The sequence below is a fragment of the Parasteatoda tepidariorum genome, chromosome X1 (genome assembly GCF_043381705.1).
Source record: "Parasteatoda tepidariorum isolate YZ-2023 chromosome X1, CAS_Ptep_4.0, whole genome shotgun sequence".
Classification (NCBI taxonomy): Eukaryota; Metazoa; Arthropoda; class Arachnida; order Araneae; family Theridiidae; genus Parasteatoda; species Parasteatoda tepidariorum.
The window spans coordinates 1887600-1906730 of NC_092214.1; the positions used below are offsets into that span (position 1 = coordinate 1887600).

Below are 19131 nucleotides of genomic sequence, written 5' to 3' on the forward strand. Positions count from 1 at the left end.
GTTTTACGCATTAAACATTTTCAAAATAATTAGTAGTATTATTCAATAAAACGTTCGTAAATACTAATGAATTTTATTTATAAAATCAAGGTTTTGCCTAAAGAAGGTCGATCATTTAGGGTTCCATACCCGAAAAAATTGTGAACCTCTGGTATTTTAACTGACATATTGATAAAGAAAATAATCTCTTTTATATTGAATGAATGGTTTGCAAAATGAAACGAAGACTGCGTGTTGACGGATCTTGGAAGCCGGTTTTAGTCTGCTTTAGGCTAAGCAAGGAATCTCTTCCTTGTTGTAGTGAAGAGGTCGTTCTTCAGTGGAAGAAGATCATTAAGGCCTTCTAACGGCACCTCAATGGATACACACGTTTTCAACAGGTCAGTTCATTCCTATTTTAATTTTGGGGGTTAAAATAGGGTTTTTCATAGTGTTTTGCTGTATATAAACTCATGATTTTAAAAAAAAATTTATTTTTTGGGAATCATACCAATTGCATTAATTTGGTTTCTTGTTTTAATGAAATATGTGATAAATTTTTTCCTAGTATTTCTGCTTTCCTACAATATTATATATTCACGTTGTTATCAATTTTTATAAATCACGGATTTTTAAATTTAATATGTCTTAAGCAGTGGTTGAGAATTGACTAATTTTCTTTACTGAATGGCGTTACTTATTGTTTTAAAATTTGGAATTTATAATGCTTATTTGATACAACAACAAACCCTTCACCTTTCTTTTTTCTTTTTTAATATTGGCAAGTTAAGAATTGAAGTGAAAAAATCATAAGACTATGATTATTTCTGAAATTTGTTATTACGAGAAATGTAATAAGATTTGTGTTCGTTTTGTATAAAAATTAAAATTTTTTTTCTTTGATTGAACTTTTGGTCAACTATTTATTTATTTATTTTTTACGTATCTTGAATTGTCAGTGAATAGCTATTTAGTTATCTTGTACTTTTCTGGTGCCTTTCAAAGTTATGGCCATTTATAAAATATTTGTGACAAAGTTTTGAACTAATAAAAGTTATACCCTTTAAGAACGAGAAGGAATTAACTTATTGAAATATTTCAAAAATCGTGTGCAATTTTTTAATCGCATAAGAATCGGTTTAAATGTTTCATTGTAAAAATATTTCGTTTAAAAAACAAGTGCATTTTTTTGTGATATATTCGGGCTAATTTTTTTAAAAAAATGCTATTTTCTCAATTTTATGTATTTTTTGCACGATAACTACAATTCAATTCTTAAAAACGCATTTAGTTTACCTCAACATCAAAAATGATGGTAACTATGCATGAAAATTTTTTAAAGTGTTACATAAATGTATGGCGCTTCTAGCAAAAGCTAATTACCGTTATTACTTTTCTATTTAAACACCATTTTTCATTGAGTTTTAGGACTTCAGATTGCTCTAAATAAATTCTAAGAAAAACTATTAGAGGGAAAAAGACTGATCATCCTTATAACTTTTGTCGAATTTTCATTTGATAAAATGATTTAGAAATAAATCAGAGAATTATCTTGCATAAAAGTTAACCTTTATTTCGACTAAAAAAACGCATTTTTTTATTCCGAAGATTGTTTCTTTCATCAAATTATCATCCCCGACTAAGTTTTGAAAAGCTGACTTTTTTAGTTAAACCGATTCAAAAATTTGTTAATGAAATGTTATTTTGATGCGTCATATTTATTATTTTCAATATTGCACTTGAGAGAGTTATTCATGATTCAAACATCAATACCAGTGGTCACATTCTTACTAGATCAGTACAACTATTTGCATATGCTGATGGTATTGATGTAATTGCTCGTTCCCTTCCTGCTCTGAAAGAGGCATTTCTTGCCCTTGAGGTGACTGCAAGACGAATGGGCTAGGCTAGGTCATAAATGTAGAGAAAACAAACTATATGTGTTATTCTCAAGAAACAGAGTCCCAGACCTCTATTTTGAATAAATCCTTATAGATTTGAAACAGTAAGGGGTTTTACTTACTTAGGATTAATTATTACTATTGACAGCAGAATGATTCCTGAAATAAAAAACCGACTCTATCTGGCAAATGGGGCTGTCCATGGGCTGAGAAGATTTATTAAATCTAGGTTTCTTTCTAGAAAAGCAAAGTTCTTAATCTACAAAACTCTTGTCGGGCCAGTCTTGACATACGCTTCTGAGGCTTGGACAATGCAAATGAAACAATAACTGGAGAAGAAGATTTAATTTTGAACTGTACAAGATTTATGAACAACCCGATATTATTAAATGCATAAAAATAAATAGAATGAATTGCATGGCCCGCGTGATTCGAATGAGTGATGACAATACAATAAAAAAGATGCTGCTTTTTAAACCCACTGGAACAGGAAAGCGGGAAATACCGTAGTTCAGATGGGCAGACTCGGTGGAGTCTAACTTTCTTGCAATTAATGAAAAGAATTGGAGATCAAAGATAAATCGGAAGTCATTATGGAGAAATCTTCAGAGGAAGGCATTGGCCCACATTGGGTTGTTTGGTCAACTATAATGATGATGATACATTAAAAAATTAAATTTAAAATTAATTTTATTTACATTATTAAACCATATTAATATAATAAATTAGTACATTTATTTATTATTCGTGAGATAATTTTAGTTTGTCACGTGTGTGGTACCTTTTATATATGAACTATTTCGGTATTTTCCTTATTATGAATATTCTTTTTATTTATTTTGTAGTTAAGATTGACATTATTTTGAAATTTTTCAAGTATTAAGTATTTACCTTGTTTACGTTTAGTTAACCCTTTATCCAGAACAATTTTATTATATTTGGAGATACCTAAATTAATATTACTCGATTACTTACCTCTGGCGGACTACTTTTTTATTTCACTTTATTTATTATTTAGCTTTCATATCTGTCATGTCAATAGCAAAATATTTGAAAAAGTTTGTAAAGTTTTCTGAAATTCAATTTTTTTCCCTTCACTATCTTGAATTGATAATATTCTATCGACCTGATCATGATAATGCAGACCCCCATTACCATATTTAGCCTCTAGAATATTGAAAAATTCAAGAAAATTAAATTTTAAGTTTGCTATTTAATCTTTATTTTTAATTTCATTTTTCTTTCTTTAAGTTTACTTTGTTTGCACTTTTATATTCTTATTTTTATTTATTTTTGTCCAAAATTTTCTTTTCTTTAACAATTCGTTTTATTTGATTCTGATTTTACAATCTTTTTTATATTTTTTAATTTTCATTTGTAACTTTATTTTCTTCCTTGGTGTATTATTGCAATCTTTAACCCAGATTTCAGGTAAAAAGTGTAAGCAGAGCCTGACTAAGGCAGGGGCCAGGGGCATACGGGGCAGTTGCCCCAGGCCGCCATATCAGAGGAGGCCTCCAAATCGAATTTAAATTTATTTTACGTTTCCCTCTTTAATGAAATTTTTTAAACAAAATATCAGTACTGTGTAAAATCCGTCAGTTTAATATTTGCATCTTCATTAATCAATCGTAAAAACCCAATCTATATTTCGTAAATCCATTGCTTTCAGGGGCAGAATTCAGCTAAATTTTCACAATTAAGGTGGACAAATTTGGTCAAGCAAAATCCTATATTTTTATATACCGCAAAATGCGATATGTTTACAAAAATACAGGCTTCTGATTGGCTTAATTGAGCCATCGTAATTGTGAAAATTCTGCTGAATTCCGTCAGTAAGGATATTAATTTTTTGCAGCTAGATGACAATCAGAAGTTAATAATAAAGAGAAGTAAATAATCAGAAAACTGCATTTGACATGATGGACATAGAATTGTCAGAGAATCAATAAAATGGACAGAACGATATTTCGTTTGACCATTGGAGGGTGGGGGACTTAACAGCTATTTTAGGCTCAAGTCAAATTTCTTTTTATCTATAATGAGGTGAAAATTTTAAATACCTCCATGAAGTTCGGTTCTTCATTACTGAAGTATTGACACAGAGGGGGGCTCCCCAAAGAAGTTTTATCCCCGGGTCCTAATTAGGCTAAGTCGGGCCTTGAGTGTTGTTTTGATAATCAGAAAAAGCTTTCTCTGATTTTGCATTACAACCAATTGAAATCCAAAGCAAGCTTTTAAGACCAAAATTGCATTAGGTATATCGGTATTTCAAATATAAAATTCAACTATTTTTTTTTTCTTCAATTTTTAAATTTAGAGTGCAAGATTGAGAAATTGCAAACTACCTCTTGTTTGCTTCACCAATTCTTTTCGCTCTTTTCGGACATTTAATTTTTCAAAACTTTTAATTGGGATTAAAGTATTACCTGTATTTACATTTCAAAAGAAAGTTTTATTAGTCAGAATTAGTCATTTTTATTTTGAACATATCCGGTTACTCTTAATTGTTAATTTCGTGGTTGTTCACTTTGTTTATCTGCCTCTCCGAATTATCAAATATTTAAAAATCAACCATCAACTATTTCATTATTTGACGCTTCCATATTAGTGGATAATTCCTGAACAGGAATTAAATCCATATCTTTGTTAAATTTATAATTTTTGCTACTCCTTAATTGCCTTCAAGCATTAAAAATAAATTTCAATTATTAAATATTTTATTTAAGAGAAGAAAAAAGTCGAATACTTTAGTTGCATTTAAAATTTTGAATTGAGCATCACATAATTAATTTCGAAAATTTTAACATTTTACCCCTTAATATACTATGTAACTCACATATTTAACGTTAACAATATAATTAAGAAAAATATCTTGCATTAATAAAATTATTACCAATGAAATAAGGAATATGATCAACAAACATGTAATTATTTTTACCAGGTTTCATTAATAAAATAACCTTCAGTAAGAATCAATACATTTATCAAAAATTATAATATTGTGTAATTTTAAAAATTATCAATAATTCAAAATGCATATAAAAACAACTGTACATTGCATTACTATTTTCTGCAAGCATAGCAGTTAACTTTTTTTCTTTTGGAAATCATCTTAAAATGTTGTTTTGACATATAAATTTTTTTCCGGAGGTAAATTATTTAAATTAGGAAAGTTATCAATTTCTTAGTTTAATACTTTTAAAAAATATATTTTCCTTTGTTTTTGCATGTCGTGTGTAATTTTCGCAAGTAGAACATATTTTTAAATTTTAGAATTTTTTTAATCACTTTAAGTTTAGTTTTTAATAGTTGCCTAAACTATTAAAAAAGTGAAAGAAACGTGTTCTGTATGGATTTATTGTTCCATGCTTCATCAAGAATGACTGTTATGATATGTAATAATCCATGAGATTAATTTGTAGAACATTTTATTAGATTCTAAGCAAACAGATCAAAATAGCGGTACTTAAATGGTTTAGTTTGCGGAATCAAGTTAATTACAGGTTCTTGAGAATATAGGTTAAAATAGCGATACCTAATGATGTGGGCATTTAATTTAATGAATAATTTCAACTTGTTAGAAACAGGTTCTAAGCAAACAGGTTAAAATGGCTGTTACGATATCTAATAATCCAGGGAGTCAATTTACATACATCTTAACTGGTAAATAGCAGGCTCTAAAAGCATATGTTATTTTTCAGTAAAAAAAAAAACTTTACCGGCTATAGGTCCGTTTCAACCGTCATCAATTAATATACACGCGTCGTTCGTACGCCATAAATCCACGTGCCTTAGACCACAGACTAGCAGGGGTCTTGCATGTATCCACGTGGGTCGGGTGATTCCTCGGAAGAAGGGAATTATTTTTAGGAGCTAAAGAAAATTAAAATGCTGTTGATGGTATGAAAGCGCTGTGATTTCGTAATTAAAGGATTTAAATTCATATAATTAATTTTATTTTATTTATTATTATTTGTTTTTTTAAAATTTAGTCATATGGGAGCGTTTCAGTTTTCCCTTGCGAGTTATTCATAACTTCAAAATTCTTGTTGTATAACATATTATACCTTTCTTTTATAAATTTTTCACCATATTATATCTTATCAGTCTTTGTATCGTTCTGTACAACTATAAATAATCTAAGTAAATTAAATCCATATTATTTTAAAACTAATAAAAGTTATGATGTTACTTACTCTCTTTTCTAACGGTATTTTTATTCTGTTCTATTTTAATTATAGGGATGTGCCATTTTTGAATTATTAAAACTATTATAACGCTACGTGTAAAAACATTCTCACGACAACCCTTTGTGGGAGGAGTTACGAGGGTCACAATTTGGCAGTGTGGTGAGCACTGCCTGCGTCCCAGACAAACCTTTTACGCTAAACCAGAAAATTTTTACGATCTGTATATTAAACTTATTCTGACATAACAGCTATTTTTGTTATATATACACTATTTCAATAGTGAAAAAAAATGTATCTTTAATAGTGATCAACAAAAATACGCAACGAAAATACATGATAATTTAAGAGTATTCAATGAAATTAATTATGTTCATTCAACGTAGGAATTAAAATAATGAATTGTAAATAACTGCTTGAAATTATAAAGCAATATCAAGAATAAAACTTTCGCATTATTGCTAAATAACCTTTTTAACGAACAATATTTAATGATTGTGGCTGTACGATCTGTACGGCGCGTAGAACGCCTTAACTTTCCAGACAAATTGTTTATTAAATTTATTTTTTAATTTCAGCTGTTACTCTTTTCTTATATAGTAAATGATTATACAATAAAAATACTGTATTCACTCAACGTATTCATACTGTAGTGAATACAAAATACAGTATTCACTCAACGTATTCATGCTGTGCAAAATACTGTATTCCCTACTACTAAAATAATGAACTGTTTAAAATTCTAAAACAATGTTATAGGTTTAATTCGCATCATCGTTAAATAGCTTCTTTAACGAAACTATTGTGCTATCAGCACATACCACCTTTTTTTTTCTTCAGTAAGTTGATAGTCACGCTATGTACATTTAACTTATTTTGTCATTTCAGCTATTTTTTTTCTTAAATAATAAATGATCTTGGTAAATGATTATACAAAAACAATGTTCACTCCACAAAACGATTAAAATAATGAATAGTAAAAAACTGTTTTAAATTGATTATTAAGAATTTAATTGTCATATTATTGGTTCTTTAACTTTCTAGTGTTTGAAATCATGTTAGACTTTCAAAAGCTATGTGATTGAAGATGCAATAGTAACCAAGAAAAATTAATTAGTTGTCTCAATAAAATCAAAAACTTAATTTGTAGGACAATTCAACACTTATTCGGGTTATACGAGCAAGAAAACCACGAAATGATGACACGACATTACTTTAACACAAAGCGAGTGTACCGTCATATTATTTTTCTTAATGTTTGAGCTAATTTTTGTAAAAATTGTAATTTGCATCATAGTCCATGCGTTATAATTGCAAATTTTTAAATCGCATAGTCACAAAACTATTACAGATATTAGAAGAGTAGAAGCATTAGTGTTTTTTAGATATAAAATATGACTTATAAGTTTAATCTAAAACTAGAGAAAAAAAAGGATCCATTATTCTTAAAAATATACACAATGATAATAATCTTATGAAAATCAAGTTGTAATTTTTTTAACATAATAAATATGAAAGAGATGCTCGTTGCACAATATTTATGAAAATAAAACCTTAAAATGTCAACGTTTACAAAAAGAAATATGTTTGTTATCTTTCTTTTTAAAAACAGATTTAATGTCAAGAGCGTATAATTTATTTTGTAATTGAATTCGAAATATTTTTTAAACGTAATACATTTATTCTTCACATTTATTCTGTCATTGAATTCGAAATATTTTTTAAGCGTAATACATTTATTCTGTAATTGAATTCGAAATATTTTTTACACATAACACATTTATTCTTCACATTTATTTTGTATTTGAATTCGAAATATTTTTTACACATAACACATTTATTCTACTCAACAGAGGCATTTCAAAATTAAGAACTATTCGTGATGTTCTTTCGAAAAGTGTAAAAGAAAAGACATTGAAACAGGATAACTCTTAAAATATTTACTTTACTACTTAATGCTTGCCTCACACGCTTCTGTCACGGGTCATCTAGGGTTGTTGGACAGGTTTGTCTAATTTATTTAGGAACAATTAAACACATTTTGAAGTAAAAATATCCCCTTTTTCAAATAAAAATGAAACCCTAAAATGAGAAATTTATTTTAAGCTCACGTGCATTCACACCGCATATTAAATATTTTCGTTACCGAATACTCCAATGTTGACATAATTTAGATGACATTTTTTAAAGCTATTGATTAAGCGTCTTCAATGCTAATTTCCATCTGCAAAAACTATTGTTCGCCATTAATATATACATTTATTATTTTTCGTTGTGGGAATTTTGACTTCAATCTAGCCTGTCCAGCTGAGTTCGATAAAGAGCGATTAAACAAAAATTTACGTTAAACGACAAAGGAAATAAAAAATGAAATGCTGCAACACTATTAAAAAATAGTAAAAGGGCGGAAACCTAACTGTAAACCCAACAGAACGCTGTTATTTGGAAGAAGCTTATAAAAATCGCCTAGCATTTTATATTATTTTGCGTGGCACACAAAAGTTTTAAATAAGATCATCTTATCGAGAAGCTCTTCATTTTTTGCTTTTTAAATAATGAATATTTTCGAGAACTTTTTTATTTTTCGTGCTAAGCTTTATAGAGGCACGATGCTGTTGAACTTATCGCAAATGTTTGTCTCCGTGAAGGAGAATAGTAACTAATTAGGTGGATATTTGATTGTTGGATATTGTTTTATTATGGAACTGATCAAAATTGGACAGAAATTGCGGCTTCGAGACTGTAAGCTCACTTCAAATCACAATTTCGATTCTAATGTAATTCCAATTTTTGATTTTTATGTAAAGCATTGGTTCATCTGAAGGAGATTAAAACAGGAAAACGGGTGCTTTTAACCCTTTAACAGTTATGCTATTCTGGTTAACTTTTACAAAATTGCCATTATGGAGGAATCGTGGAGAAAGATGGGTGCAAAAGAGAAAAAATTCTTGAATAAAGCGAAAACGAAGTGAAAAGAACGCAAATAATTTCCCATAAACAAAAGTTCATTTCGGCATTATAATGAGGCACCTTCACCTGTTCACAGCCTTCTGTATTTTGACACTGAAGCTTTACAAATCGACCATTGAATTCAAACTTCTTGAAAAAGATTTTTTTAAAACCAATTAGGATGATACTGTAAGCTAAACCTGATATAATACTATAATAATTACTGTAAGTTAATTATCTTTTCCATACTTAGTTGTGGTTACGATAATACTGTAAGCTAATTATGCGAAACATGTGGTTACGATAATATTGTAAGCTTATTGTCTGAAACATACTTAGTTGTGGTTATGATGATACAGTAAGCTAATTGTCTGAAACATACTTAATTGTGGTTACGATTATGCTGTAAGCTATATGTTTATATTTCTCAAACTGAAAATAAATGTCACCAACTCAAAAGATAAAATCTAAATGGTTTTATTTTCGGTTCACTAAAGCTTTGATTGCATTACTTTTCATGTCTTTGTATTTATCTTTCATGCCTTTATATTTATTTATATTTAGGAAATATTATCATTTAATATGTTCCGGGAGATGAAATCTTCGAGTTCAAATATATTATCGTTGTATAAGTCAACACCCAATTATAATTGAAGTTTATGAGCACAAAACTTCTACATCGAAAATAAAGTATAACATTTATAAGGAAGGTACCTAAAGTGTCACTGGCTTTGATTCTTTTGTTTATACAGTTAGCTATTTTGGTTAGTTATGCATACTAAATTGTTCGTTTCACTTTAGTTATCGACCTATAAATTATTGAAAACATTCATTTGGGTGATCAAATTTGTAAAGAATATCATAAATATCACCAAATGCGCAATAATGAATACAGAAGGAAGAATTATCTTTAAGATATTTAAAAGATATTTTTTTATAACTTGATAATTAACCTAAAACTTTTTCTGTAAAATAAAAATTGAGCCAGATCGACAAGTGACACTTTGAGCTGTTAGTTATAATTCATACTCATATTAACCTTGTTAGTCATACTCATATTACCCATTAGGAAATGTCCTCACACTTTTCGACTAAATCAACTTTAGCACCATAATCGCAAATAAAGAGTTGTAAGAGTCATAAGAAATCAGGTTAACATAAGCACTAATAAAAGAGCAATAAGATCAAATAAAAAATACTAGAGATAATTTTGGAACTTCTTGGAGTTTTCCAGATTGATTTTTTTCTTTTAATTTACATAATATTTTTGATGTTATTGCATAATATTAAGAAAAAAAAATTTCATATTCTTTTTATGATCTACTTATTCATAATTACTGCAGTGATTTCAATATAAATCTGAATACTGAAGAAGGTAAAGAATTTTGGTGACGTCTAAAGAAGTGTCTGAAAACCAATACAGTATGACAAATATCTGTTTTACAACCTATGACATGAAATATTGAGGTGTTTGTTTATTCAGAAAAAAATAAAGATAAGAAAAAAATTGACCAATGGCTAACCAGTAATATTGCGATAATGCAATTACAATTTTCTATCTTCTATAACTAATCCTAATTATATTTTTATCTTATAGATTACATATATTACAGATATTACACATATATTACATATATTACAGATAGATTACATATTATTACAGATTAATAATCTTATAGATTAGTTCCTTCAGATTTATCTGGAATGGATAGCTGGAAACTACTTTTTGGAATTTAGAACCATTTTTTTTCTCCTCAGAGTTGATTTACTTATTGTGTATTTCGTTTTGGTTGCGAATATCGAAATTATAGGAAATATTAGTGTACACTTAAATTTAAATCATAAATTTCACCAAATGCATGATAAAGAATTCAATAAAAAGAATCACTTTTAAGATACTTAAAAGATTACATATTTTGATAATTTTGGATACTTCAAGATAGATGACATAAGTTTTACATATTATTTCACAACTTAATAAAATTCATCCCGATTGAAAGTTTGAGTATTTTCCTTGTTAGTTGTAAGTCAGACATAACAGTCGCATTTTTTCTTTTCTTTGAGATCTAAAAATGAATAAAATAAGGATTCTATTTATTCCTGCTTAAAAATTCATACGAAAGGAAGTACTTTATCGATTTTATCCCATTTAAGAATCTGAAACTAAAATTACTTTTCATTCATCGAACTTGATATAATCTTTCAGAAGCATTTTAGGATTCAAAATGGGAATTGACGAAGGTCACGGTTGTGTACGCCAATAGAACTAGATAACAAAGAAGTCACCGGTATTTTAAATAAGAAAATTCCTTTCATAAATTCCGGGTGATGCTTAGAGATAATTATTGAAGCTTTTTTATTCAGCGAAGAGCAGTTTTTTTTTTTTTTTTTTTTTTTAAACATGCGGGGAAGAAATTTAGTAAATATTCTCGAGCTGATAACGCCTGTGGCCAATTTTGGAGTAATTTTTGAAACTTTACTTCGCTCCATTTTCAAAATGTATTTTTATTTCGCTAAGAAATAACTATAATAAGTAAATAAATATAATAAGTAAATTAATACATAAAAAAAGCTTTTTATTATTATTCTTTTTAACAATTTTGCGAGATTTTTAAATGGGCACTTCTTAAAAGGTTAGAACGTTAATAGCAGCTAATTCTGAATTTTATTGATATTATATTTACGTAATATACACTAAATATTTGCTGCATCTGCCATAAACTTTCTGATTTATAAAACACAATAAAAACGTTTTTTACCGAATTTTATGACATCAGATTATTTTAAGGAATACATTTATGGAGAAGCTACCAGCGTTGCTTACGTTACATGTTTTAGACAATCCTAAATTTCATGCGAAAAAAAATAGCATTTTTACCGAATTATTCCATCGGAACATTAGAAAATAATTAAAAATTATTCCAAGAATAGATAAATGAGATTAAAGTATTTACTTTAATCTATTTTTGCTTAAAATATTAGCGTGAATGTTGATATAATATTAAGTAACTATCAAAATACTAAATTGCTTTTTCTACTTAACTTTCACACCGTAAATAATAACATTTTCATTGCTGTCATTTATTAAGGATTTTATCAAGTAACCATTCTACATGAATTTTAGGCTCTTATTTCTATTAGTAAACATCTGGATACTTTCTTAATGAAGATAGGGTATACTTTGTGCCAAAAGGCACGTTGATACCCAAATGAAGATCGGTTATACCTTGTGCCAAAAATGCCTTGTTTTGAACTTTTTTGCTCTTTTGGGGCTTTTTTTCATTAGACTTTTAAATTTTGGGGCATTTTTAAAGAATTCAGGACAGTTTTTATTTTGTGGTGTTATTTGAGATTATTTGAATATTCTTTTGTATTTTCGTCATTTTTTGAAGCAAAATTCACTTTTCTATGTTCAGTTCAGACTATCATGTATTTTTAACCATTGGTACGCATTTATAAAACTAGAGATTTCACTCAAAAACTCATTTTTATTAGTTATCTGTTATTTTTTATTTCATTTAAAAATGATCAAAATTTTTTTGAATTGTCAGTCATATACATTCATAAATTTGTAATAATTTTTCCTTTTAATTTCTAGCATTAAATATCAAATTTTATTTGTCAAAATTTAAAATTCGTGTTAGATAATCTTTTAGGAGATTTTACGACAGCACACAGACAAAAAGTGTGACAGAAATGATTAAGGAACTAATTTAAAACTCTGACCGTATTAATCAATGAAATATATGTATATACTCTATCTGCTTATAAGGCATACAAATAAGAATATCTGCGGGTCAAACCTCTTGTGCTTAAATATCGTGTAGGAAACATATTGGTCGCATACTAAATACCATGAAATTCCGAGCTGTCAGACATAATAGAAATGTAGAGACAAAAATTGAGAGTGGTTTTTGTGATGTGTTTGTCAGAATGTGTTGGCACAAAACTAACAAATAGAAACCATTGAGTGCTATTTAAGGAAATTCAGGATCAAACTACTTCAGGAGTTCCAACAAGTATCTGCTGTTTTGATAAATACCTTCGTAAAAAATCTTGGTTTTTATGATTCATGCCTTTTGATTACAAAATCCAATGTTGAGGTGATAACTGCTCAGTCGGATGGCAATGTGTGGGTTGGGTGTATTCTGGGAGATTTTTTCAGAATGCCCACAGTAAAGTTTGAAGAAAGGGAAATGAGGAACCCCTGCGTGGTATTTTTTTGTTTTTTAATATAAAACTTCAAACCATTTTATGATGATAAACACCCATATCAGTTCAGTGGGTTAAGTAGTTATTTTGTAATTAATATTTAAAATTGCTCGATTAGCCACGCCTCCTAAAACACAGTTAGTTTCCCCATCTCGACTGATGACGTCAGAATATAGGAAAATACGACTCCCATCACCTTCTGATACAGTAAAAGCGCATGCCGTCGCTCGTAGAACATCTCAAAAATAACTCCAAGCACTTTTATATCACGTTGTAATAGCTTCACATTTAACGCACTATATAAAATTTAATAATATAAATCTATAAACATAAATGTAAATGTACTAAAAGGCGAAAAATGATAGGATAGGTGCAAAGCCATCAAACGTGATGGCCAAAAAAGAAGGAGAAAAAAAAATCGTGAAATATCTGAAACTTCATTATTTTGTTATAAAACCATTTTACAGTACTTAGTAATATTTTAATTTTATAAGAATGTTTTTCTTTTGATTAAGCTTCTCTAAAGAAATCATTCATCATGCTGAATTAAAATATTTATAAAATGATCTTTTTAAAAAATGCCTTTTTCTTATTTTATTCTTTGAAATGAAAGGATTTTATTCTTAAAGAGTAATCGTGTACAGGTTATTCCTTTTTATAAATATTTTTCCTTCATTTAAAGGATCTATTTCGTTTCGTTCTGCTTTAACTTCGTTATCTAAAACATATTTTCCTTTGTTTTTTACTTTATTGAAATCGAAATTTTAGAGATAAAAATAATGCATTTTATTTTTGTGTAGTTGGGTGGAGGAAAAATATAAAAAGAATTAAAATAAAAAATGAAAGGGGCTTAAAATCTTTCGCATCACTTCTAATAGCAATTAAATGAAATATTTTAGAAGTAAACATTAAAAAATGAGATATTTTTTAAGAAAATTTTTAAACTTTATTTCTATCAAAACTTTTTATTTAAAATCTTATGCATTTCAATTTGCTCAGTCTGCGATCAAACCAGCATGGAATTTTTAAAACAACTCATACTTTAATGTATGTTATTCGTAAAAGTAAACCAACATTAATAAAAGAAAATAATAAGGCTTTTCAAAGGTCATTGGAAAAAAAAAACACAAAGTAGTTTAAAACCTTTTTTTTTTACTTTCATAATTTTTCTCCAGGGCACCTACAAAAATTTTCTCAGAAAGGGGATTCAATCGGAAAAAAAAAACAGTCCTCAAATTACAAAATGATGTTTCAAAGTTATTTCTGTAATTTTTAAAATTTTAAAAAGCAATTTTTATAACTTATTCATTGTCACTAAAACAGCGAATTTCGAAGCAAAATTAGCAATTTTAACAATATTTAAATTTGAAAAAAGGGAAACTAAAAAATCACATTTCATTTTGAAATGAAGAAAATGTAGTACTTTATTTACATCACACTTTAAATTCTTAAAATTTTCTACACACACAAATAATTCGCTTGTGTGCTTGTGTTTTTTTTCTTCTTTTGGTAAATTTTGTATGAATTTTATTTTGCGAAATGCATCTTGCAAACATATTTTAGCTAATAAGGGTATAAAATTTTAAAACGCAAATTTCGCGTCCAGCAAATTTCGCGTACTTTGAATAAATTCAATATTGCACCTAAGAAAAATTATTAAAAATTAATAATTGTTTTATTTTTTGTTGTTTTTCATGAAAAACGGTTTTAGGAATAAAAAAATAACTAAAAATAAATGAATAAGGGATTAAGAATTATCTGCATCTATAGTAAAAAGCTTAAAAATCTAAATCTTAAATATTTCCATTTCCTATCTGTGATGAAACCAGTAGGTGAAAAATTTTGAAACAATTCTTATTTCTTACAACACTTTAGAATGACAAAATTGATATTTTTTATTAAAAAATATCAATTCTCAAACCAAATATCCTTCTCTCTCTGCATTAAATCAAAAATTTAACTCAATTTTGGCAACAACAGCAAAAATAGATTAGAATGAAACTCCTTTGTAGACAATATCACTACACCTTATGACAAGTTTATCTTCGGTCAATTCTGTTTACCCTATTTACTGACGTTATAAGCAATCCCCGCCTCTTTTTTCCTCACGTAAAGTTAGTTTCGTTTTAAGCTAATTTTGAGTTATGATTTTAAAAATTACAGGTCAATTTTGAACATACTGATTTGATTTTTGACAGTTTTATGCTACAGACTATTCAAAATCATCAAGATTGCGCGATTATCCTACGCATGTAGGTTTCTCATTGTGGGGTATGGACGTTTCTCGTGTTATGGATTGTGACCTAATTCGTGGAATTCCTGACTTCACTATTTTAGATGACAATTTTCTTCCCCTGCTTTTACAATCAGTGTTCAGCATGACAAACTCATTTGTAATGTTAGCAGGTCCACCCTAGTTTTGTATTATGACAATGGGGTGGACCGCATGGAATCCAGATATGAATTCTATGGAAAACATGTGCGACGAGTTGGATCTTTAAACTACCGTTGCAAAAGCAGTTCTAAATCGGTGAAAGAAATTGCATGTCTTCTCCAAGTCGAGTAAAAGGAAATACCATTCTAAATCATCCAAATTGTGAAAATTGTGCCTTGGGAGATTAGGATGATTAATTACCTTATGTGGAGACTCTACCAACTATTGAATACGAATAAATTGTGATGGTGTACATATTCTGGTCACATAGGGTAGATAGTGTACATATTTTGGTATTAATTGCAAAATGAAGAAGCACTAAAAATTTCCCAAATAACTCGAGAAACAGTGGAGGGGAGAAATTAAATTAGGCATGAATACAGTTTATTGTAAGAGTCAAGAGAGGTCAAAGTCAAGAGTCAATGGGCAAGAGTCAAAAGATGTCAAATTTTCAAGTTAAAATGACATTAGAAATGTATGGGTGTGTGGTCCCCTCTGAGAGATACACAACATGCAAAACGAGTAGCCCCACTGTTAACAAGTAAGTTCAGAAGTGCTTATGGAAGTCCAGAGCAGTTTTTAACTCCTGAATGGTTCTGGGCGAAGATTGGCGTCATGTAACTGCCTTCCCAAGAACAGCCTAAGCATGTTCAATTGAATTAAGGTCAGGAAATCTGGCTGGCCAATACATTCGCTGAATATATTTGTTTTTCAGTTAGTCATCGAACAAACTGGCCCTATGTGCTCTAGCATTGTTGTCTGCAAAAACGAACTGAATGCTAATAGTCGACTTTCTGGTATGCAGTTTTGTCTCCATGCCATTGTTTTCTGTGTAACTGATGTTACCCTGGCAGCATAGAGGTCACAAAAGAGTTATTTGGTTGTCCTCCGGCTCTTGGGTATAGCACCAAATGCCAGTTGTTATTCGCCGTCTCGGATGACCTGGTCCTGGTGTTCTGGACACTGTCCCAGTGTTGTTAATCTGCTTCCACACATTAGGGATGACTCTTGATTTTGCATACAGTTTTCTTGCAACCTGAGTACGGGACTGCCTGGCTTCCAGCCTACCATTTCATACCCTCGTCTAATCTCGATAATTGTGCTCGTATCACATAAAAACAGCAAGACTATTTAAGAAATTCAACAGACAAAAGGGGATTTTGATAAGGAAACATCCTTTTTATTTGATTTCAAGATGTGTTCTTAGAAGAAAAGATTCGTTCAACAAAGAGAAGTATTTTTATTAATAAGAAGGATCTTTCCTATCGTAAAATAAAGTGGTAAAGAAGAAATTTTAATGTAATAAAATAGTGCGTCTTTTTGGAAAATTATTCCTCATTATACGTGGAGTGTATTTTACACAGTGAAAAGATAAGGCGTTTTTTCAAATTGCTGTATGAAGAATGAATTTCCTTTAACATTATATATTTTTAAAATTTCAGAGGTTTTATTTAATTTACAGTGCTACAGATTATGCTTAATATTCACTTTTATTTCGTTATTCATATAAGTTTTTAAAAAAAAATTTCCGAAAGATTCATATTAATGAATATCAATGAGTTTTAGGGTTAATGAGATGAGTTAGTGAGAGAACTCATATTCACGAGTTTTATTGTTTCGATTATTAACGGTTTTATTTATTCTAATTCGTACTTTACTTTAGCTTTGGTAATAATTTCAAATATTTATTACAAGTTATTTTCAAATATTTCTCTCTCTTCCTTCAATAATATGAAAGTATTATATATTATTAAACTTCGGGGATTTTTAAGCTCCTCAGCATCTTAAATGTATTTAATATAATATATGAGCTATAGCCTTGTTAAATAATATATTCAGGGGTAAAAATTTATAACGATTAAAATGGTTAAATTTAAACATTTGTTATTCACATATTAGGATTAGGGTTAAAGTAGTTGTTATACACAAGGAAATGTTTTGAATAAGAGAATGTTTAACGTAAATGAGTTCATACTGCTTTCGACAGACTTTTCCCAGCTCCCACTACACCGTACATTGCCTGAACTCGATTTATGTAAATTTTCATCTTTACCTCTGGATTGTTGACTGAATGTAAGCTTTCTGAAACTGGACGGAATTTAGAAAACTTCCTGTGTAACCCTCCGCTAATGGTCTGCTTACAAGGCGGTATGTGAACCGGCTTAATAGTCCAGGAAGCTTTATTATTATGATTTTAATTTATATTTACGAGTAGTTTTACCATTCATAAGAATTTTCTGTAATTTATAAATTGTAAAGGGCTTAATAGTCTATGAAGCTTTATTATTGTGATTTAATTTAAATTTACGAGTAGTTTTGCCATTCATAAGAATTTTCTGTAATTTATAAATTCCAAAAGGTCGTGAGCCTAAAATAAGTGTAAGAAAATTAATAACACCACATAAATAAAGTGTAAGGTTTGCCATGTTCTGAGTGTTATCTCTCATTTGGGTTTATCTGTGTAAATTAGAACGGTTTGCTATTTTTTGGGTGTCATCATAAGCAAGCTCGCTCAGTCCTCCAAGTTCGTTTCTTGTTTGTTTTGTAGAATTGAAAATTGAAAGAAAGTTATATTGAAAACACTACAAATATAATAATATTAGATGGCGCGCTTTTTGAAGCTTAGACGGAAAAATTAATCGGAAGCAGTAACCAGGAAGTCTTGCGACGAATTTTAACCCCTAGCGCCATCTGTGCTTATCTTTACACGGTCAACCATCCCTACAGAACTGGTTTACGGGAGAATTTAGAAAGACTGGTTAGAATGGTGGTCTAAATGGATCCTGCCTGGAGAATAATAATGATTTTCCGTCATTCTAACAAACCCATGATTGATAAAATCATTTCTACAAATATATGACATTTGGATTCCGAAACTTTATCAAAAGTTCCTTTACTCGTGGCGAAGTATATGAATGGAATAATGTATATTTTAGAATCCTGTGATCAAAAAAAGCGTTTTTTGGTCTCTTTATGTCCAGTTACTCTATTTTCTTACATTAATATTTTTAATTGATGTCTATTGATAACTTTATATTTCTCTGCATGTGGAAATTCTACTAATTAATATGTGTTCTTAAAATCTTCAATATCTAATTTCAAGTAATATTTAATCAACAACGTGTCCCATAATAGACCCATATATAGCAACAATATGTTTATCAGTAAATTCAAGATATTTCTCTTCTTCATAGTAACATTCATAATCGTATGTATTAATTATCTCTAAATTTTTACTAATATCGTTATAGTTGAAAATAATTCTACGAAAAGATTTATTATATTTAAAGCTATTAAAATCTTTTAATTGATTTTTTTTTTTTAAGTTTTAAAAAAATATTATGAAATTTGATCTTATCGAAAATTGGGTTTTGAAAGTTAATAGCGAAATACAAAATTTTTGCTCACTTTAGCTTTTATAAGATCGAAACAAAGTGTGTTAAAGTGTTATGTATATATATATATA

General features: G+C 28.9%; 1 protein-coding gene across 2 annotated transcripts in view; it reads left to right on the plus strand.

Moving 5' to 3' along the window:
- Nucleotides 1–259: 259 nt before the first annotated feature.
- LOC107453026 (J domain-containing protein DDB_G0295729) overlaps nt 260–19131 on the plus strand; it is a 57695-nt gene continuing 38823 nt past the window's right edge. The window contains exon 1 of one of the 2 annotated variants that reach the window (XM_016069695.3): nt 260–380. The gene's annotated coding sequence lies outside the window, so the exon portion shown is untranslated. The remainder of the gene's footprint in view (nt 381–19131) is intronic. The other variant, XM_016069687.2, reaches the window with a different exon arrangement.